General features: G+C 36.4%; 1 long non-coding RNA gene across 1 annotated transcript; it reads right to left on the minus strand.

Annotated features, from left to right (window-relative positions):
• Positions 1-2,284: 2,284 nt before the first annotated feature.
• LOC131041542 (uncharacterized) lies at positions 2,285-3,000 on the minus strand. The gene is made up of 2 exons (XR_009105044.2): positions 2,611-3,000; positions 2,285-2,413 (listed from the first exon to the last, which is right to left on the minus strand). It is a non-coding gene; the product is annotated as an uncharacterized LOC131041542 (long non-coding RNA).
• Between the last annotated feature and the right edge of the window lie 21,833 nt (positions 3,001-24,833).

Genomic DNA, 24,833 nt, shown 5'->3' on the forward strand with positions numbered 1-24,833 from the left:
AATTAAAATTGGATTATATTTAATGCTAGATTTAGAGTTATAAGTAAGTTAAATATTTGGACTAGCATACAAATTATGTTAAGGTTAGAATTAAGGTTATTGTTAAGGTTTGAATTAGTTATAGATATTATTGTAATTTTATAACTATGCCATAATTATGAACACTCTTAATTATATTATTGCAAGTATTACAATACAAAAGACAAATACTCCCACTATGTACTGCTAGTTGCCTAGACCTTTGAACAAACAAATTCCTAAATCAGTGCCTATTTTGGACAACAAATTAATTCAGAGGGCACACATGTCAATGCATTACAAAGACACGCACAAACAAATATCTTCAGCAATTCTTCTTTGAGATCCAAACATGAATATACATTATCCCATATTCCAATTGAAACATTTTAATTCATTCCTGGAACGAAAGTAACAAGAGCTGCAAGCAGCGAAGTTGCCTAGACCTTTGAACAAACAAATTCCTAAATCAGTGCCTATTCTGGACAACAAATTAATTCAGAGGGCACACATGTCAATGCATTACAAAGACACGCACAAACAAATATCTTCAGCAATTCTTCTTTGAGATCCAAACATGAATATACATTATCCCATATTCCAATTGAAACATTTTAATTCGTTTCTGGAACGAAAGTAACAAGAGCTGCAAGCAGCGAAGTTCCTGCCGAGCAATGGTAGGAAGGAAGTGTGGTGAGCAATGGTAGGAAGGAAGTGTGGTTGTGCTCGGCAGAAAAGAAGTGTGGTTGTTGTTTGGTGTGGTGAAGCAGTTCTAAGATCGAATAGATTTTTATTTATGTTGGCACAATCTTTCTTCTGCCTTATTCTATTTTTTGACCCTGCTTTATCCGTGTTTTATGGATTTATTTCACTGACTCTTGTTTTAGCGGTGATGGATGGGCAGCTTCAGCTTTTGCTTGTTTTAAGAAAACTAGGGATGATTTTTCTGCTTTCAAATCTGTTGTTCCCAGATTTGTTCACATCTTTTCTCATTTTTATCATACGTTGGAGATCATTGTAATCTATATATTTTATAATTCATTTGTAAATCAATCAATCAATGAAACAATTTTGTTCTTATTCTGCTGTTCGGCTTCCCTCTGCACGTCCCCCTTTGCTCACATCGCTGCTTTTCTATTGTTACCCTTGTCCCCCACCAACTAGCTTATGTGGGTAACAATTTTGTATATATTCCTTTCTATCTATATGCTTGACCCTACTATTTTAAGGGCCCTGGATATCTATCCTTTAATAGAGGCGAAATATGTTGATGGATAAGAGAACCAATTTGCTTTCATTTCATGCTTCATGATGCGATATGGACCATGGTGTTGCCAGCCACCACACCCTACTATCTAGCCAGGAGGCGGCTTTGGTTCGGCTATGGTGGTGCTTCTGGTGCTGGTGCTTCAGTGATCAAGTGTGCGGGCCTTAGAATAGTAGGGCGGCAATTTTAGATGACTGGAGAAAGATTCAAGACATCAACAATGTCATTCTTAGTATACCTAGTATTATATTCCAATGTGCAGATCCAATTTAGTTATGCAGAATGCTCATCATTTGTGTGATAGACATCGTTATCAATCCATCCAGTTGACTTTGAAATGTGTTTAAGTGATTGCTGAGATATCTTTTTTTTTTAATCAGTAAAGGCAGAATTAACCATCAGATATAAGATCAAAATTAACTATCAGATATGTGTTTATGTGATTGCTAAGATATCTTTGAAGGCTAGAGTTTGAATGATTCCAAGGATATCTCATTATACATTCCAGAGGATAGCAATGATGTATAAATAACTAAACAGTCATTTTAAAGGTTTGTGGTGTCTATATCTTCTAATTTATTTATGTTCTATTATAACTGTTATCTGCACTAAAAGGTAAAGCTAAATTTGGTGAGCAATCAATCATGCAATACTATATTTCTTCTAGTTCACCATACATACAATGTGCACTGAACAAAACTGCACTTAACTTTGATTCACCAAATTTTTTTTGTGAAATATATTCATTGTTCATGTGTTAGACAAATAAACTCAAAGAGGGTATTTGTACAAGATAATACTGCATAAGCAGTTATGGGTTTGATTGAAGGGAATTTCGTGAGAAAGAATTCTCCTAGTGTTTTTTCATCCATCATAGCAAGATAAGCAACTTCTGTTAATTTCCTAGTCATTCTGATGGAGTTAAAACTATTGAGATAAATCTAATTTAAAATTCATGGATTGCAATAGAACAAAACCACTAAAAATGATCAAAAGAACAATAAAGACTATGATTTCAGAAACCCACATAATAAGAAGTGGCAGTGCCAACAGAGTCTGCAGGAACCAGCTTCATTTGCATGTTAATGTTCCCAAACAGATATTTATTGTTTGAAGCAAAGCCTGACCCTGTTAAAACAAACCCTGTTGGAAGTGGTGAAATTCAACTACGGGATTTGAAACAAAAAAGCAACTTTTTGACTTCGAGCTTACAAGGGGATTCTTCTACTGCTCACAAGAGTACTCCAGCATGGGCAAAATTTATAAATGGAAATGGAAATGCAAGTACCATAGCATATTCACCACATGAATGCAAAGACTCATACCGGTTGGGTGGAGGAATTGGAATTTCCCGAAGAGGGATCATCCGAATATCAACAGTAAGAAGCATCTCATGAAGGCAAAGCCTCACCTGAAAAAATCAGCATGTGAAATCTTAAAAATCTTTTCTCTAATAGGCTCAAGCAGCAGGATGGTGATGTTGAGGCCTCTTCTCGCAGAGTGCCATCTGAACAAAGCCCCCCATTATTATCAATGAAAATGAAAGTAAATATTACTGCTGGCATTTACTTGTCAACTATCCAAACAACTTGCTACGTGTATTGCTCCATGCAAACCAAGTTTTTGGGTGCTCTGCTGCCTCGTGGCATCCAAATTTGCTGACAATCTGTAACTCGCAACTACAAATTCTGCTACCATTTCAGAAACCAATACCCCAGGACTTGCCCTGCCTTTGATAATCGTGCGTTCTCTCCTATGGGAAACTGTGAAATACTCTGAATGCCCCTGCGAGCCGTGTGCAGTGCAAATTAGAGATTGCCAAAATATCGATCATCAAAATTTCCACTAAAAAATGAGAAACTTTTTGATAGGATATGGTAGGAAATCAAACTATGCAAAACTTTCTCGCAATTTTATTGGTTGAAGGACAAAAGATTAATAACTGTTTAATGTTAGAAGCCTCCGCTATAGTTCCAGCAGGCAGGAACTAACAAATGTGACATGCATGTGAGGAAAACTGAAAAGATCCTCAACCTATTTGCTTCAAAGAAATGCATAATCATACATAGAGACAATTGCAACAGTACTTCCACGAATTGTGGATAGCTTGTATCCAAGGCCTCGGAATGGGACACCTAAAATGTATTACTGAATTTGCTTTATACAAAATTACACAAATTAGCCTATTTGTCTGAAAATAGAAACTCAAATCTGGTAGGTTCGTTAAAAGATCAACTTTCCAAAACAAAATCTTCTGTCAGATCCTTTTGCAGTTGTCTTCTTTTCTTAAAACTAACCAAAACTAAGCCACTTAATTACCTGGGACTCTATTCCTGGGAATCTGTAATTGCAAATTTCCTAGCTTTCATTCATTATCAATCTACACAAATGTTACAATCAACACCTGCAAAACAAAACACTATTAGCTAAAAAATGTGCTGCACTTTTGCTTGATATTTTGCTGTCTCAAATCCCCTTCTGTGACAGGAACACTGCACACTGCTCCTTCTGACCACTTCCATTGTGCTCTGACAACCTTTATGCCTTAAAAATTAGATTCCTCTCTGGTCTTTTCAGCAGCCTTAATAATTCAACAATACTTGTTGAAGGTTTTGCAAATGGGGTTGCAAGCTAAGTGGGTTTAACCTTGGAGTAGTACTGGGATGGGTGACCTCCCGGAAAGTCCCAATGCTTCATCCCTATGAGCATCACCTAGATGCAACGATTGCTAAGTGGACCATTCATTCTCATGAGAGATGGGTTCTTGTGAACCACCACTCATAAAACATGGGTCAATGAATTTAACTCAAAAACTACAGAATTAAATCCTGATAGCAATATCATAGTTTGACTTGCTGTGGAAAATACCTCCTACTTATCAATTCAACAATATTTTATATTCACTCAAGCAATCCATTGTTTCATTCACACTGCCACTGCAATTCTGCTCATCTCAGTATCAGCAAATATTATGTTGGAGACTTCAACAATATTAATCTGTATGTATGATGGTGGCCAATCTCAAATTTCCTCACATCAAGCATTAAAGGAAAACATAATGACAATCAACAACTCATAAATAATTCTCATTGGCTCCCATAAAAGATACCAGGATTTGGTCATGGTTGCAAGCTTAATGCAATCACCTAAGTGAATATTTTCTTTGCCTTATATAAATATCCTTGCATATCAAAGAAATGGATAGTAATCCTGCACTCTGCTGCTAGCATTTATTGTCGATTTTATTATCTATCACATTTTATAAGAGAAAATCTTATAGCTATTGCTCCCCATTATCATACCTTTTCAACTGCAAGCAATCTCTTCCTTTCGCCACTCATTTTATGTTGAACTTCTGCGCTACCAATGCATCAACCATTTGACATCATGATGAGCATTCTCATTTCATGAAGGTCGGCACCCAACAATGCTTACCTATGATTCACAGGACTGCAAACAAATTATCCTTCAATTAATCGGGTACATGAGTATTAAGTTTGAATCATTCAAGTATGAATTAGCTTCTCATCACAATAAAACAAATAATTTTTCCACAATTCAAGACAGATCACAGAGTGTGATCTGAAATGTTGATGCAAAAAAATCTCACACAATCAAATCCAGAAGCAAAAACTATACAGTTCTCTTCACAATTTCTACATATGTCTTACAACAAGATTTTGGTAATCGACACACTTTAAAGATACTTAAAACTTTCATTTTGTTTAACTGCAAAGAGATTCATTGCTTTATAATGACACTAATCTGTCATTCATCAAGCCCACAATACCACAATTTTCACATTACATATTTCATTTCAATTTCACTTGCAATATTTTAACAGTAACCAATTCCTATACATTCAACAAAGAAAACATCGACTAACCACAACCTTCATTATTCTCCAAGCAACGAGTCTAAATGCCACTGTTTCACTTCACATTGTATAACCTTTTAACATATTCATTACCATCGAAACTTCAAACATATCAGCTCAACATTCTTATTCATATCTAGTCAAGATTCATGTCAGTCTTAAATCATATACATTAAGCAATATATTAAGTTTAAAAAATGTCAGTCAATTTTGAATGTTTAACACTTTTAAATCTAAAAATCAAAACTTAATATAAGATTTAAACCATCCAAAAATTCACAACTAAAATATTGTAACATCGAATTCTATAAAACCAACCATAATACCAGATTGAATCAAGCTGTAAACAATACCATTCCTCTTCCTCTTTCCTTAATATAATTGATCAACTACTTTCACCATGCACCATGAATGTATCTTACACAGACTGCGGGCATTCACCATGATAACTTTTAATCATTCTTGTACCCATAATGTGCGATCAACTTTTCCAGCCTAGCTACGACTTTTACTCTTATGAGCATGTATTGAAATGTTGAATTGCTTTGAAAGACGTATTGCCAACTACAGTGCACAGTTTATATTGCAAACTCCTAATCATCCTTACACATACCCGTCAATACAAAATTCACCACCTCGCAAATCAGTTTCAATCTCTCCATGAGGACATCATTGGATTAAATTGTGTGCATTTCTATGGCATTAATCTTTTGGATCAAACTAGATGATCCAAAATTGAAATGAAGAGAATTAATATCTTATTTTCTACTTTACTTTTTTCATTTATTTTTTCAATTTTTCATTCCTTTTTCCCATCTCTTTTTATAGACAAACTTTAGTTTTCAATTCACCTCTCTTTTTAGTTTTCTTTATCTTGATGATGGACAATATAGGTAATCCGAAATGTTAGTTAGAAAAATATAAGGTTTAATCTAAAAGCATTCAAATTAAATAATATATGCATTTGAGACCATGACATAGATAAAATGCATGCTCAAAACACCTAGGAGAATACAAATTGATTGTGATGATTCAAACACATGACATGTACATGATGATACAAACATGATTATTGATAAATTAAAGGCTAAAACAAGGTTAAGATAAACTTATTGAGGTTGTTCACTCTCAAATATGTAAATCCACAAATCTTTAAGACAATCACCAAAACCTAAGGGTAGGAAGTGTCAACATAAGTGATGGGCACAACTTATGATTAGATATTGTCATGAATGGTTCAATTCTTGTGAGTGAGTAAATTCACCCTCATCTTTACACTCTACGCGGGAAAGGGAGGTATTCTTTGAGGTATCCATAATAGGATAATTAAAGAGAATTGAATAATAAAACTCAAGCCCTAAGCCATACCTAGAAAGTTGTGAACCTTTAGATTTATCACTAAATTTGTGTCAATATTGATTACATATAGACCCACAAGATATTTAATCAATAGATAATAATCCACTTCCACCATGCACCAAACACAACAACAATGTTGGATCCTTTAGGAAAAATTCACTTAGCATTACATACACATGGGTAAGATAGATAACATACTCGCATGATTACAACATAATTTAGTTTTGAGTTGCATACGATTAATACAAGTCACACTAGTGAATCGTATGAGCATGGTGGAACCAAACCACTATAATTAATAAGTTAAATTAGAGATGTTTGGCCTTTTACCAACCATACTAATGTGTACTCTATTGGGCAACATAATCATAACCTCCAAGAAAGAAGATGAAACATCTACAAGGCATAAATGAAATAAGATATGCACATGAGTGAAAGGTCAAAGTTGCATATCACTTTAAAAAAGAAAATGATCAAGACTAATCTAACTTTTTAATTTGAATCTTTAGAAAGTGATATTTATGTTTTGAATTTTGTACTGAGGTGAACTAATAAAATGTAGATATTTTGAAATTTTTTATGTTTTTCGTTTTATAAAAGATACTTGAATGTTTATTTTTTTTAAATGATATTATAATTTAATTTTTGATCAAATTCTAAAAACGAGGTTAAGCGGGGTATAATTTTTTATATAGTAATTTTTTTCTTTTAATTTTTCATATTTTATAACTTGAAACTTTAGTTTACATTTTTTCTTTCTTATTTGCTAAATATATTTTTTAAGTAAATCTTAAAACTTGTATATTGAAAACACTATTAATTTCAGGAAGGACACAACTTATTTTCTTAACCATATATTTAAAATTTAAAAATATATTATCTTGACAAATCTCTCCTCTAATACATAATATTTTTTATGAAAATTAAAATTTAAATATTTTTTTAGTAATTTTCTTAAGAAAATAATGCTTATATTTTGGGGTTGATGACCTATTTTTAGTAAAAAAATTAAAATATATAAATACTAATCAAAATATTATAATATATATATTTTTTAAAACTACACTTATAAAAAAATGGTATTTTTAGATTCTTTTAAAATGTTTTGATTAGATTAGAATGGGAAAGGACCAAACCGGTTACATGTTGTTATATGGAGTCCAATCAAACTTAGAGGTTAATTTTTCCCCACTTCTATCGACACAATTTCCCCCCAAATTATTTAACAGGGGTTTTGGGGTAGCACCCCCAAGGTGGGGTCAAGGGGCAACACCCCTTGCAAAGTCCAGGGGAAGCACCCCTGGCACGCTCCCTGTCGCAATACAGGGCGAGGTCGAGGGGCAACGCCTCGCTGGGCCAAATGACTTTTATTATTTTATAAAGGCGTCGGGTGTTATTTTTCTATTGCTTGACATATTGTAACCCTAATTTTGTAACCGACATAAGTCTTGATAAAACGGCTAAGGGTTAGGGTTTTTTGTAGAGAATTTTGTAGTATTTGCAGTGTTATTGAGTTGCAAGGGATTTTCGGTTGTAATTGGTTTGATTTGATTTACTGGATACTAATATTGGACTCTCTATTTGGTGGACGTAGCTCGAGTTTAGGTGAATCACGTTAACATTGTCTTCTCTCTGTTATTATTTATGTGTTTTCATTCCTTTGTTTAATCTTTATTTGCATATAATTGATATTTTATGCATGCAATTCCTAATAGATGTCAACCATCAAGTAAAAAAAATTGAATCTCACAAGGAGTGAGATTAAGAAAAAAGCAAAAATAAAACCACCAAAAATAGTAAAACAAAAAAGACAAGTAGGAGACCAACAAAAAATTAAATATCATTGAAGGACTTTAGGTCCTTAATGGTATGTCCTTCTTTTTACAAAAACTCAAGATGCTCTTCAAAGGACACCTCCCTTTGAAAAGCAAAGGAACCAACCACATCCTTGGAATGAGGGAGAGAATAGGGGTATCCACCAAGTAATTGATCCTTTTGTGCACCTTTTGAAGAGGGCTACCATGGGTCAAGGGCATTGGATCCCTCCACAAATGATTCCCCTTTCTCCTTTTCAATTCCTATTGCAACACTTAGATTGTAGTAGTCATGTTCTTGATAGAATATTTGCAATAATCAATTATGTATTGGATGAGCTTCATGAGTGTCCCTGGTTCTCTTTCAGCCTAGAAACATCCTATTCTAAATGTGTATTCCTCTTCAAACTAATATCCTCTTTATATATTGCACCTCCTTCTCAATCATTCACTAGTTTTCAAAAGTGTACCATATTTGTCATAAGTTCTTAGATACCCTCCTAGAGGGTTTCTTCCAAAATATATTGTACCTTCTTAAACTCTAAGGTATCCAATGTTTGGATTTCTACTTGGTCACATGAATCTGGGCCAAATGCCATTTAGAAATATCCATATGTGTATTGAAGGATTTACATTGCTCCTCCATTTTATCTTCGAGCTTAATGCAAAGGATACACTGGGCTTGTGTTATAGGAGAAAATGCCAACACCACTTATGGGTCGACGAAGGGGAATGGGGAGGGAAATCCACATGGGGTTTAGGGCAAGGTGAGTCATTTTGACAAGCGGACCCGATCTCAAAGCTAGATGACGAATTTGAAACATGGTCAAAATTAGGAACAAAGGAAACCTCAGGTGGGTTTGACAATCACATCTTCTTGTCCTTTGATGAAGATGGTGATACATCCACCAAATTTTTTGGGTAAAAGCACAAAATTGTGTCACGTTTAAGGCCAACATATCAACACAAGTGAATTTAAGTAATTCTAACTAAAAATTAATTTTAGTCAAACATATGGTCTATATAGATTCCGTAGACACTACCTCCCCACTACCTGTGTACTACAAGAAGGAGGCCTCCCAAGGGAGAGAGCATACATGGACGCTTGAAAGAGAGTCCTGAACTAAAAATCCATTGTTGTAGTTTCCCAAAAATATTCTATTTGTTGACTCAGGCATTGTGATACGTACATGCCGAAGATACCCCTCATGTGCCCTTCGATTAGAGAGAGTAAATTTCTTGGGAAGTGATGACCTAATAAATTTGAAGCTAGGTATGCCCAAAGAAGTGATTGACATGGAGGGGAGCCAGTGCTACCAATATTCTAACTATCCGGTTGAATGTGGTATTCTGGGCTAGGGGATTCAACAAATATTGTCCTTTTAGCCTTAGGATTGTGATTGAATGTTTTTATTTCATGCAAAATCGAAACAAACATTTTGTCTTTTGTGCTTGTTAAATGTGAATCACAAACAAAGGACATAATCAACGTCATAAAAATTGGCAAAAACAACTTTCCAAAAGTAGCCATAATCAACCTTGGTTATTGAAAGCAAACAAGTGTCCAAAAAAAGTTCAAACAAAGGTCAATTTTTTTTCCCAAAGTATTCCTAGTATTCATCCAAAATTTGAGAACATTTTATGAACATGACTTGTCAAAATATTAGGTATCCTTGTCTCAAAATTCATGTCACTTAGGGTTAGATTTTGCATAGTTAAAACTTAGGTCTAGGAGATATAGTTATTACCCTTCATTTTAGTCCATTTCATTGCAAGCATCCTCATTTTGCACTTGGATATAAGGTCATTTTCCTAGGTCATTATCATCCATTTTCATTATCATACCAAAAACTAGGTTTTCACTTAGGTCATTGCCTTGCATATGCCTTTCTTGCATTAGGCCATATTATTACATAGTCCAAACCCTAGGTCTTCTTTTAGGTTAACATTTCCATACACTTGCATTCATATCATATCATTAGGTCATATCATATACCAAGTTTGTCAACATTTTCATTCATACCCTAAGTTCATATCATAGTATTAGTTCATATCATAACCCTTGCTCATATCATTGCATAATAGGTTCAAGTCATTTCATATCTCTAGGTCATAGCCCATCTTGAGATCATATTCATATCACATTTTGGGTTCATACCTTAGGTCCTTGTCATTAATCATCATCCTTTTAGCATGTAGTCTCAAACTTTGGTTTTACCAAACTTGAAAAATCAAAACTTTAGACTAAACCCTAAGTTGTTGTTAGGAAGTCTTGAGGTTGTCCAACATTTGTCCTTTCATGAACATCATTTGTTCAAACCTAGATTAGTATCCAAGTGTATAGGTGAGACATTGTCATTTGTCCTATTATCATTTCATCCTTTGTCCTTTTGTTAATTAAGGTCTTGACTCGATTTTAGCTTCCCAAGGTTGCATCTTTAGGTTTGCATTTCAAAGTTTGTCCAAATCTTGAAAAAAAACAAAAAAAACATATATTGCATTCTTGTCCTAGATTGCATGATCATCTTTTAAGTTTGCACTTAGTTGCATCTCAGTGTCATTTCAAAAATTCAAAAGGACCAAAAACATAAGTTGCATTGTCATCCTTTTAGGTTGCATTAGTTGCATACATCATTCTTAAAATCAAAAATCCAAAAAATACATGGCATAGTGACATGTCTATTGAAACAAGATTCTAAGCTCCTATGATGCAACAAAGTTTGACATATCAACCGGTGATTGGTCTAATGAATAACACAATGCAATCAAGTTTTGATCCAAGGAAATCACAATTCTATCCAACCCAACAACAAGGCAATATTGATCAAACTTTTTATGACGAAACAAGTTTCCAAATACGAAAAACTGGAGAAAAAACTAGCTCGAGAAAAAGAGATATTGGAACAACAAGTGAAAAACCATGAAAAGATTAGGTCCCAAACGTCCAAACTATTTCAAAAATTTCAAGGTCCAAATCTAAACATTGAGCCAATAGATGTAAAAGCTCTCATTGAACGATCATAAATACCAACTCTCATCTCTCAAATAGAGATGATGAAACAATTTCAAAAAACAAACACAAATTTTAACCAAGTCCCAAGTTAGACTTCATTTGATCAAATTTCGTTCAATCAAATCTTGAATCAACAACCAATCATCCAACAATAACCAATCATCCAACAACAACCGATGGTCCAACATATCCAACCAACACAATCAATGGTGCCATTTCAACAATATGCTCAACCAAATATACAATGTCAACAGTTTGCTCAACCAATTGTCAAGTACCAACAAAAACAATATCATTCAACAAGTCAATATCAACAACTACAACCACCAATTCAAAAATAAAATTTGTAACTCCCAGCAAGAAAATTTTTAAATATGTCAAACCAATTCGACCAACACCCAATCCAAATCAAAACGTAACATCAAACCAAAACCAAATCACCTTCAAACAATTCTAAAATCCAAACCTAACCATGTCAAAACCTCACAAGGATTCAAATGCGTCTCTAAAGAAAGGTGGATCTATTACAAAGCTCTTAAATAAAGTCCTAAGTGATTTTTCTACAAAAGATCAAAGTCATACACCTATCTCTAGCAATGGCTCATCGCCCCATAAGTAAATTGACTCTCCAGTGGTATCTATCCCTACACCTTTTGAAGCTTCACAAGAACCTCCCATATCATCTCCTAAAGCTTCACAAGAGAAATTTCCAGCATCGCCTCCAAATGATACATCAAATAATGCATCCTCGCAAGGGCTTTCTACAACATAAATACATGCTAATCTATATCTTTATACAAATCCCTTGTACTATTTGGAAATGCAAGATTTGATGCCACTAGATGCTTCTCTTTTAGAGAGTCCCATTCAAAGTCCATCTCTCTCATGTCAAAGCATTGATCCTTTGCCAAAATCCCCCACACATATCCAAATTCCAACCCCATGTCAAGAGGATGATTCAAATCACAAGAAATAAGTCTTGAAATGGATCAAGATTAAGACCCTACAACTTTTCTATTACGCACTACATTTGACCAAGATCTCATTTCCTTTAATGATCCCCCTATCACTGTCCATCCTATCCAAAATCCCATTGACATTCCATTCCCTGAGCAACATCAAGATATCCCTTCCGTCATTTCTAATGATCCCATTGAAAGTCAAGAGTAGAGCCCCTTTAAAGAGGAATCTAATGACCTTCCTCCTTGTCAAGATCAAAGTATCCTTTTAGATTCATGTCCACCACAAGAAGCTATCATCCCTTCAAATCTTCCACAAGATCCCCTTGTTCCTCCATCTCCATGTCCTAATCCTCCATAAATACTCCAAGATATCGTTTCTTTTGATGATCCCCTTATTCCTCCCATTTCATCTTATGAAGAGCTTATCATCAATCCATGTCCACCACACAATCCTAATCCCTCTTGTGATCCTGATCCCCCTCATGATTCTAACATGTTGATGCAAGATGTTCACAAACTCACTACATGCACAATGGGTTCCTCCACTTTACTATAGTTTGATCCACTTAATGATCCCATCATTCCCAGCATATCATATCCACCTCATAACAGACTTGCATCTTCTTCCCAAAGAAAAGAGTATTCGATGCGTCAAAATATTTATAAAAGAAAAGGGTTATACCTTCACAAGAAATAACCCCTCCATATCAAAGACCATATTAATGTTCATGGCCTCAATTAAGTTCCTCAAGACATTGGTATCCCTATCAAACCTAAATCCGAACATGCACCTAGCCCATCATCCCTTCCATCCATCCTAGGTCCTTATATCCCTTCATCCCCTATGCAAGGTCAAAAAAGGCACACATCTTTGAGCACCTTCCATCCCTCTAAAAGACCTTCATATCATTCTTATCCATCCACACATTCTTTTCCCCTTCCAAGAAATTTGGATGCCAAGCATAAAAGTTATAACTCTAACAATCCACATACAGTCAAGGATCAACATGTCCAATCTAATCAACATGTCAAAACAAAGAAAAATATGATCCAAAAAGAAAAAGAAATGTCCAAAAGGCCACAAAGGCCCATCGAGAAAATAAAAGAAAAGTCAAAATCTATATGGGTTCCTAAATCCCTTGTGCAAGCAATGTGTTCCAAGGAACTACAAAAGCATGAAAAATAAAAAACCATTTGGATTCCTAAGCAGCTCCTTGAAGCACAACAGTCTAAAGAAAAATATAAATTGACATCCAAAATTTCTATCCCTCCATCCAAACCTCCAAAATCTATGCTTCCATTACCTCCTTCATCTATTTTGGGTCCTTATGTTTCAAAATCCATAGCCTTTCCTCCATATAAATCTCAAAATATGAGATTCACTTTTTCTCCATCAATTCACCACCCCTTAAGGTGTGTGCCAATGTTGATCTTTCCAAAATTTCCATCAGCTCAAGCCCAATTTTTCCAATACCCTATCCATTATCCCATGCATAATTTCCATCCTTTTGTCTTTCCCATCCAATCTTTTGCATAAATCCTTGCCTTAGTTCCATCTCATTTCCATGTCATTATCCTTCCAATGTCTTTGAGCATACGGTATGTGAGAAAAGCGGTTCGATGAAACGGAATTTACAGAAATTCAAAAACTTGCCCACACACCAATGGGAGTCTTGGTGCAATTTATGGAGCTATGTGGAATAGCTCAACTTCCCAAGGGGTGTTCCATTGTTCTCTATCTCACAAGACACCTCAAGCCAATGCCTTTTCTCTCAGATCCCTGAGCAAAGTGACTTAGGGATGACAATTGTAAGAATGAGGGATGCTTTTGATCAAATTTAGTATGAATGCATCCTATCTATGCATGATTCTTAAAAAATGAACTAAACTAGATGATAAGATGACAAGATTAGTGAAATACTATCCTAACATGATATACTAGTTATACGATTTAACTAAGAAGATAGAAATGCTTCTAAAATGATTATTAGATTTATTTCTATTTCAAAGAGAGACTAAATGCTTTAAAAATGAGTATAAGTGTGATCCCAAAGACGGAGATATATGAAAATGGAGGAATGAGGGCTCTATTTATAGAAAATTAAGGGCAATGGATGGTCAAGATTGGATGATCTTATCAAGGGTCAGGATTGAAAGTTATCAATCTATGTTTACAATTCTCACCAATGAAATGGTGACAATTGTCAACATAAGACTGCTTGAGAGGAGATGTAAGAAGCATTAAATGCTTGAGAAGACCTCATGGTTACCTTAGGAGGTAAGGGTTAAGGTTAGGTTAATATTACCCATTGGATAAAGCTTCTACCCAAAGGATAAACTCTTGTGCAAGTGTTAAAGGGATAACCATGGTCAAAGCAATAAATGCTTGATGAGACCCTAGGGTTAGATGAGGATTGAGTTAGGCAAAAAGTCTCTAACCATGCCACAAAGGGTTAGTTAACCATTAATAGTTTGAAAGATTTTGGGGACAAATTTGTAAGAGTCCTTCCAAATTTGGGGGTATTCAACAAGTTATCTTGTTGAAGGAATAAAGGCTTTAATGCTCTTGGAAGACTTTACTCCAATTTTGAGAAGTGACCTCCTCAAATTTAGGGAAAGGGGATAATTGAAGGATTTAGGCTAATTGATTAGGATTTGATGGGTTCTAGAAGAATTTAGGAAGGGGGTTTAGGAGGCAAGTGGGAGATGTAGGAAAATGCAAGTGGGTGAGGGATAATAGAATTCAATTAAAATAAATTGCTTTATTTCAATTATGGTTGCAAGTGGAGGATTTAAATAAATTAGATTTATTTATTTGGGGTGAACAATTTAATTAAATGTAAATTTAATTAAAAGTAGAGAGAAGGGATTTAATTAAATAAAATGATTTATTTAATTAAATTATGTGAAAGGCTTAAGTGAATTTAAATTGAATAATTTATCTACTCAAATGGAGGAATGTGAATGATTTAATTAAATTAGATTTAACTAAATAGAGGAATGAGAATAAAATGAACATTAAATATTCATTTAGGAATGTGGTCATTTTTATACGTCTACATTTTTCCCCTCTTTGAAGTGACGTGTGTGCACATGTTGATTCAAAGAAAATTGATGTGTTGTCAAAATTTAATCATGATCAGTGTGATGTCGTGTATCAAGATGTTCTTGGCGTGCCCCAAATTTGATAAATGATGTTGATAATGCCCCCTCGGGAGATGAATTAAAAAGATGAAAATTTGATAATTGTTGATAAATTTCATCACATTTTTAAAATTTTGTCTATGTTGAATGTGTTAATTTGATTTAGCTCTCGATAATGATGTTTGTTAGGGTTAGAAGCGAGACCATGAGCCATTTACATGTTCCACCGCCTAACCCAAATTTCCGTTGACCTTATAAAAAGGTGAAAAGTGGTTTTATTTGGATCATTTGTGCTTGTTGACTTTGGAGAAAGTGACATTTGGAGAGAAAGACAAAATGTCGGTTCCCTATGCTTCTCATCGATTCGAGCACATTCGGCGGTATCGGAGGCCCACCACATATGGACCACGGGTAAGTCGTCAATTTTTGCCCCTTTTTGCTTTTTGTTTTGTCGTTTTTGGTCATTTTTTATTTTTTTACTGTGGAATTTAATGGGTTAGCGTGTAGGGTACACACCCTAGCGCATACGCTAAAAACCGTAGCGCGTAGAGTGTTAAAAAACTAGGGTAGCATTGGGGTTAGGGTGCGTAGCGCACAAGTAGTTTAGGATAGCACATCGAGCACTTTTAGCGCTTAGGGGGTAAAGGCTAGCCCGTAGGTGAAACCTAGCGCATAGGGTCAATAGAGTTGTGCATGGGTAGAATAGGATAGCGCGTAGGTGAAACCTAGGGCATAGGGTTAGAAATTCAGTGCATGGTTGGATTAGGATAGCGTGTAGGGGTTTTCTAGCGCATAGGGTAAAGTCGACATCACATAGCAGGATTTGGCTAGTGCATAGGTAGCAGCTTAGTGCATAGAAAAAAAATTTAGCGCGTAGGCAGAAAATGTAGTGGAAATTAGGATTTGGTGAGGGATTTTTGAGATGAATGAAGATAGGTAGGTGTCTACCAATTTTTCCTGGATGGGTGCAATAGTCAATTTGCGTGTCTATTGTGTGTTGTTTTGATAAATTTTTGATAGATAACTTGATTTGATTTGCGTTGTTTCAAGTTGACGTGAATGTGATGTTGATACGGATTTGATATGATGTGGATTTTGATATGAAACTTGATTAGATTTTCAATGTTTCAAGTTGATATGGATGTGAAACTTGATTTGTTTTTCAATGTTTCAAGTTGATATGGATTTAATGTTGATATGAATTTTTGATTTGTTGTGAAACTTGATTAGATTTTCAGTGTTTCAAGTTGATATGGATTTGATGTTGATATTAATTTTTTATTTGATGGGGGAACTGATATTGGACATATTTTGCTTGTGACAGGAGCGGCTTAGTGTTGTGCAATTGCCAGAGCGATTTTCGAGGCTGTGGTCTTTGATTCCATGATTGACATAGACAAATAGGGACATTATTGAGAGATGTGGATTATCCTCTTTATTAGAGATGCCCCGGTATATCATTAATTGGGGTTTATTGACAACTTTGGCAGAGAGGTGGCATTGTGACACCAACACCTTTCATTTGGCGATAGGTGAGATTACAGTGACACCAGAGGATTGCTATCGGATTTTGTGGATTCTTGTGGTAGGTGCACTTTTGCCATATGAGTAGACTGAGGAGGGCAGGATAGAGGCTCTTCGTCGGATTTTGCAAGATGATATGATTTATGGATATGAGATCCCCTGGCAGGAGTTTATTGATTTAGATTACACCCCTCTACCCTAAGTACTGGCAGGTTCCATAAGTGGCTTCTTGTGTCCTGACCGTAGGTCGAAGGGACTGGCAATGGGATGGGGGTTGGTATTGGAGGGCATGGTGACACAGGGTCGCCAATTTTCATGGGGGTCGGCTATGTTGGCCAAACTATACAAAGATTTTCATCAGGTTGTATACCTGGGGTACGATAGCTTATCAGTGGGGGTTACTTTGCTACAGGTATGGGTGTGGGAGCACATTCCCACAACGAGGCCACTTGCAGACAGGGATAGGCTAGTTGGAGGGGCCTATGCATATGGATATACGGGGATAGTTGTCTAGCATAAGCTGGGCAAACTAGAGCATTGGAGGAGGGTGCTTGATGATATTGATATGATCATCTGGAGACCATATATGGAGTGCGAGGTGTGGGAGGAGGATGGGATGGAGATATCCTATGTGTACATCTGCCGATTTTTGATAGGGCAGACGCCCTTTGTGATTGAGAGATTCCTACACAGCCGAGTTCAACGAGAGTATGGAGGACAACAGGGGATTCCACAGGGAGTGAGCTTATATGCTTGATGGAGGCAGGATGTGCCAGAGTGGGGTCCGACCATTGATAATGTTGTCGTGGTGGAGGAGTATATGCACCTAGCTGGCCAGATATGGGACTATGCTTACGGGGTAGTGGATGCAGGGATGACAGAGGAGTTCATAGTGCTCTTCATGACGCGTGTTGTAGCCCAGATATCTGATCCAAAGGAGATGATTCCCGTTTTTTATGACGATGAGGATGAGTAGCCCGAGAGGCTAGGTAGACGGAGAGAGGAGGGAGAGGAGGTAGGTGGGGATGGTGGAGGTGATGACGACAGAGATGGTGGAGGAGGTGGCCAAGGTCGGCGTGGAGATAGAGTAGGGAGAGGAGATCGGGGGAGGAGAGGAGATAGAGGTGTAGTTGGTGGGGATAGAGGGATGCGTGGTGAGAGAGTAGTGTGGCAAGAAGTGGAGGATAGAGGGAGGGGAGGTTTGGTGATTGGAGCTAGTGGTGGTGGGCGAGTAGGGGAGGTTATAGCAATGGTGGGTGGGACGAACAATTTTAGATGACCTACACAGAGGAGGAGGTCAGATGTGTTACCCCCGCCAGTGCTGAGGACAGGGAGAGGGACAGGGGGTACCACGACACAGGTACCCCTCCAGATTCAGATTCCCACTCATCGAGAGGATGCTCAGATTAGATCCTTACATTTATCAGTTCAGCATCTGTAGACACAGTTACTGGTGCATCAACGTCAGATTACATAGCTTACCACAGAGCGTGATACCATGTTGGAGCACTTGGGTTGAGTGGAGGATTGAGTAGATGGTTTGGAGAGAGCAGCGATTGGTGGCTCAATGAGAGATACCTTGAGGGAGATGCAATATACAGTCAAGGAGGCTGAGTACTACCAACGACTATATGAGGAGTTTGTGCCCAGGGAGCGCAAAGCTCCTAGTTTTACAGCGATGAGATCTAGTCGATCTAGGCAGACCGGTTCAAGGATAGAGAGCAGAGGTGTGATCGAGCTGACTTGCCAGGATCCACCTGGAGATCCAGATGTCGGGACATCTGCCGCAAGGTCATCACCCTCAGGAGATAGTCATACCTGGGAGACCTCGTCTCTATTGTATTTTGAACATTTTGTTGTATTTGGGACAGACATGATATCCTTTGTATACTTGATCATTTTATATATATATATATATATATATATATATATATATATATATATATATATATATATATACGACACCATTTTCTTTGCTCCACATGTGATGTGTTTGATGGATGATGCTTTATATATGATTTTGATGATTCTATGATGATTATGCAATGCTTAGACTAATGCTTTTGATTTGATTATGATGTGAATGTATGATTCATGATGTTGATTATGAGATGTATGATATGATAATGATGTGAGATGTATCTTGAAAATGAGATGTATGATATGATAATGATATGAGATGTATCTGAAAAATGAGATGTATGATATGATAATGATGTGAGATGTATCTTGAAAATAAGATGTATGATATGATATGATGTGAGATGTATCTTGAAAATGAGATGTATGATATGATAATGATGTGAGATGTATCTTGAAAATGAGATGTATGATATGATAATGATGTGAGATGTATCTTGAAAATGAGATGTATGATATGATAATGATGTGAGATGTATCTTGAAAATGATATGTATGATATGATATGATGTGAGACTAATTGTAAAATGATATGCAACTAATTGATCATCCTCATTTTTCCTTTTGTCATTCTTGTATAGTCACATGTTTTTGCCTTCATTGTGTTTATCATCATTGAGCTGTTTGGATATGTTGAAAATTTATACAAGCATAATGGTATATTTGAACCATAATAACCTCAGAAAAATTTACATGATTTTTTATTTTGTAAGATGGCACAAGCATCGAGGTATAATTTAACCAAGATGACCTGAGTGTGGCTTGCATATAAACAAACAAGATTAAACCATTTGTATGCGCAAAGTGGAACAATGTCTTCAGTGATATGCTTTAAATCACATCTCAAGACAAGTATTTGCATAGTACAAGTGATCGCCTCACTAACAGAAAACTAAAAAAATATTGGAGTCCTAAATACTTTCTCTAGCTCGATGCATCATTGAGAAATTTTTTTTAGAGGATCCAATAGTTCAAAAAGAATTCAAGTGCAAAAATAGTCAAAACTTCATGCAAGATGTAAACATTTTATACTTCAGAAAATCATCCATCATGTGTTGTGAATCCGTTAAGTGTATCCATGTTTGGTTCTCGTGTTTGTTGAATGTTTGTTTTGACATGATTCTCTTGGTCTGCTACAAGTTTTGATTTTTTTATAGGACGAAATGTAGATCAATGTTGCCCCTAGCTAAATTTACTGCCTGACGTGGATATGTACAGTGATTACCAACTCATGGTGGGATATGATGAAACGATATGTGGATAGGCAAGGACAGTGACTATGCTAAGTATGTCTTGGATAATGCTATGTTGATAGAGTGTTGGGCAATGGTCGGTGGTGCTTGATTATGGATACAAAAGTTTGATAGCAAGAATAGATAGAGGAACTATCCTCTCACAAGTAGTGCATGTTGCCAGGTTTTCACTAGTTGTTTTTATTGCATCTTTTTGTATTTTCTTGATCTTTTTTTTTTTTTTTTGTCTTTTTAATCTTTTTTGTGCATTAGACTGCTCAAGTATAGTATTTCTTCAAATGGATGTTGTTTGTTGGTTCATTGAGCACATCTCCTTCTGAAGTGGTTAGCTGATAGGCATCTGATCCATAAGCTGATATGATGACATAGGGACCCAACCAGTTAGGTTCAAACTTCCCTTTCTTTTCTCGATCCTGTTGATTTCTGGGATTTTCTTTGAGTACTAGATCACCGATTTTGAAGATTCTAGGGATGACCTTGTGGTTGTAGCTTCTGCACATGCCCTGTTGATAGTCTTTGAGGTGAGTATAGGCATGTTGTTGTTTTTCATCCATAATTTCTAGTTCTTGCAATCTATTGACCCGATATTCTTCATCTGGTATGAGGCCTTTCAAAGATACTTTGAGTGATGGGATTTCTACCTCAAGAGGTAAAATTGCTTTAGATCCATACACCAATGAATATGGCATAGCTCCTGTAGGGGTGTGGATGCTAGTTCTGTATGCCCAAAGTGCTGGATTGAGTTGCACATGCCAATCTTTTTCGACATCATTCATTGTTTTCTTTAGGATTTTCAATATTGTTTTATTTGATGCCTCTGCCTAACCATTCCTCTATGGATAGTAAGGTGTAGAGAAACGATGTTGGATCTTGAATTATTTACATAGTTCTCGCACATCCTGATTTTTGAAGGGACGTCCATTGTCTGTGATGATGGAACTCAGAATGTTGTATCTGCAGATCAGATAATTAAGAATGAAGGAGGCAATTTGCTTTCCAATTACTGTGGTTAGTGGGACTGCTTCAATCCATTTTGTAAAATATTGTGTCGCAGTGATAATGAACTTGTGTCAATTTGACGAGGAAGGATGGATTTTTCCTACCAAATCTAATCCCCTGACAGAAAGGCCAAGATGTTGTAAATGGCTGCAATTCTTGTGCTGGTGCATGTATGAGATTGCCATAGATTTGGCATTTTGGACATTTCTTTGCAAATTGATAAGAGTCTTTTTCCATTGTCGGCCAATAATATCCCATTCTTAGAATTTTTTTAGCAAGAGTAGGACAACTTGAATGTGTGCCACAGATACCTTCGTGAAGTTTGTGTAAAGCAGAGTCAAATTCATTACAATCAAGGCAATGAAGAAGAGTACCATCTAGACCTCGACAGTAAAGAGTATCAATAGTTAGGGTATAACGGGCAACTTGCCAGATAAAGTTATGTTTCTGGTTCCGAGATAGGTCAATAGGTAGGGTATTGGTTTTAAGATACTCATATATTGTTCCATATAAAGGGGAGTCTGAACCAGTTAAGGCATAGATGACTTGGGATGCCGAATTGTCATAGGCTGGGGAAAATAGTTGCTCTACCAGGAATTCATAATGAGCCTGGTGCTCTGGAATTTGTAGTAGTGAAGTGATAGTAGCCATTGCATTGGCTTCTCTGTTGTCCAACCTTGGTATTTGCTCAAAGGTGATGTGTACAAATACTGTTTGAAGTCATCTACCATTCTTTTGTAGGGTAACAACCTATCATCCTTTGTCTGATATTAATCATTGATTTGATTTATAACCAATTGGGAATCTCCGTAGACTTTTAGTTATGTGATTATCCATTCCACAGTCATTTTGATTCCTGTGACCAATGCTTCATACTCAACGATGTTATTTGTGCATGGAAACATGAGTCTGTATGATCTTGGTATGGTGTTTCCTTCCGGAGTGATGAACAAGATGCTGACACTTGAGCCATGTTGAGTGTAAGAACCATCAAATTACATGGTCCATTGCTTGGTAGTAATAGTAAGGACATCCCTATCTAAAAATTTGATCTCCATTGGTTGTTTACTAGGTAGAGGTGCTTTAGCTAGTTGATCTGCAATTACTTGTCCCTTGATAGCTCAAAGCTCTATGTATTGAATATCAAACTCGCTAAGAATCATGACCCATTTAGCCAATCTGCCTGTAAGAGCTGCTTTGCTGAGTATATATATGAGAGGATCAATCTTTGCGACTAGCTTGATTGTGTGAGCTAGCATGTAATGTCAGAACTTTTGAGAGGTGAAGACCACAACTAAGTAGGCCTTCTCAATAAATGTGTAATTGAGCTCATAGCCATTTAGTGTCCTACTGATGTAATAGATAGCTCATTCCTTGTCTTGTTGATATTCTTGTGCTAACAGTGCCCCCAATGATATGTCGATAGTAGATACATAGAGAATGAGCGGCTTTCCTGCAATTGGTGGGTTCATTAGATATTACTTGATCTGATAGAATGATTCTACACATTTGGCTTCCCATTTGAATGGTATGTTCTTAGGTAGCAGATGATTGAATGGTAGACTTTTATTTGCTAGTTGGGTGATGAACCGTCTGATTGACTGGAGTCGTCCTTGTAGAGATCTGAGTTGGCTAATGTTCCTGGGAGGTTGCATCTCCATGATGGCTTGTACCTTTGCTGGATCTACTTCAATTCCCTTTCTGACACAATGTAGCCTAACAATTTTCCTGATGTTACCCCAAAGACACACTTCTTAGGGTTGAGCCTGACTTGGAATTTCTCCAATCTTTCAAATATTTTCTCTAATATGTCCAGATGTTCTGCCCAGGTAAATGACTTTGCTAGTAAATCATCCACATAGTCCTCCATGAAGGTATGCATCATATCATGAAAGATTGTTGTCATTGCTCATTGATAAGTTGCCCCAACATTCTTCAAGCCAAAAGGCATGACATTCCAACAATACTTTCCCCAAGGATATGTGAACATTGTTCTATCTTGATCTTCTGGAGCTAATTTAATTTGATTATAGCCAGAGAAACCATCCATTAATGAGAGCATTGCATGGCCTGCTGTAAGGTCTATAATTATGTCAATGTTGGGCAAAGGAAAGTCATCCTCGGATAGGCTTTGTTAACATCTCTAAAATCTATGCATATCCTGATCCTGCCATCTAGTTTTGAAACTGGTACAATGTTGGAAATCCATTCAGCATAGTCTATAGATCGAATAAATCTAACGTCTAATAGTTTCTTTAGCTCAGCTTTGACCATGAGTGCTACATGTGGATTCATCTTTCTCAATTTTTGCTTAATTGGCTTAGTGCCTGGAGAAATAGACAAGTGATGCATGATTAAATGTGGATCAATCTCGGGCATATCTACATATGACCAAGCAAAATTGATTTGCTTTAGTTTGAAGAATTTGATAAACTCTGATTTTTCTTCTTTTGTTAGAGATTCCGCTAGGTGTATGTTTTTCGCTGCTTCTGTCGTACCAATGTTGATTGATTGAGTGGGTTCAATCAATATGGGTGATCGCTCTTGATAATGCTTAGGAAGAGTGTCAAGTCTCCGATCGTTGGCTACCTTAAAAGGGTTTTCACCTTGAGATGCGTCCTTTATTTTTACTTTTTTGTGATCTAGGGCTGCCATTGACTGGTTTTCAGTAGTAGATTCTTTATTGCTTTCATTTTTGCGACTGAGAGACTTGGTACCCTCTTGATTGCAGACATCGTTACTTTGTTTGTTGGTAGAGTCTGTTTCTGGATTGACTATACATAGGTAATGGATAATTGATTCATCATTTGGGAAAATAGGTATGTCATGGTGTTCAGGTTCATCCTAGTCTATTAAATTAGGAAAGACAAGTGGTAAAGAGTCATTGGGTGGGTCGAGTTCAGCTGCTGTAAGTGTCATGATGGAGGTATCATCAAGGTAGGCTGAAATATTAAATAAGTTAATGATTTTGTCAAGGTCTTCAATGGTATCATCTTCCGTGTAGACTTGCTTGTAGTGTCGCTGCTTGTTTTCCTTAGCTTCATAGATATTTTGTGGACCAAATTCAAGTAGTCTAGGCTATGTGCCTTGTCCTTCTGGAGAAAGGGGTATATGACTAGTATTTTCAGGAATATCTTCAGTAATATTTGAACAACTGCCCCATTCATAGTCATTTGAATCAATCTTAGAAGTATTATCCCAGATTCTTTCAGTGTTGTGGATAGGTATGTTGTAGGGTGAAAAGAGGTCTCTGATGATTGACACTAGTCTAATAGTTTTCTTTGATTCTGTGTCAGATCTTTCTTCTATTATTTGCATATGTTCATATACTGTCTCTTCTCGGGGAGTAATGATTTTGTCAGGGGGTGATTCTTCTTTGTTTGAAACAGGTTCCTGAAAGTGATGTACATCTGTATAAGATGCTTCTTCTCTTTGAATGGCCAACTCCTCTTGATGTTTCTCATTTTCCTGGTGTTCTCATTCCTTCCTTATTGTTTCTATTGAATCATGTAGTGCCTCTTGCCATGAGTCCTCCTTGTATTTCTTCTTTGCTTTCCACCAAGGTTTTTGATATTTATTTGGTTTCTTCTTTGGGGGTAGAGTGTGTCCATAGCCCAATCATGTTTTGTCTTTAGAAAACTGCGAAGGAGGATCCAATGGTTCTGTGACATCTTCTTGACACT

Source organism: Cryptomeria japonica, chromosome 2 (assembly GCF_030272615.1).
Source record: "Cryptomeria japonica chromosome 2, Sugi_1.0, whole genome shotgun sequence".
Lineage (NCBI taxonomy): Eukaryota > Viridiplantae > Streptophyta > Pinopsida > Cupressales > Cupressaceae > Cryptomeria > Cryptomeria japonica.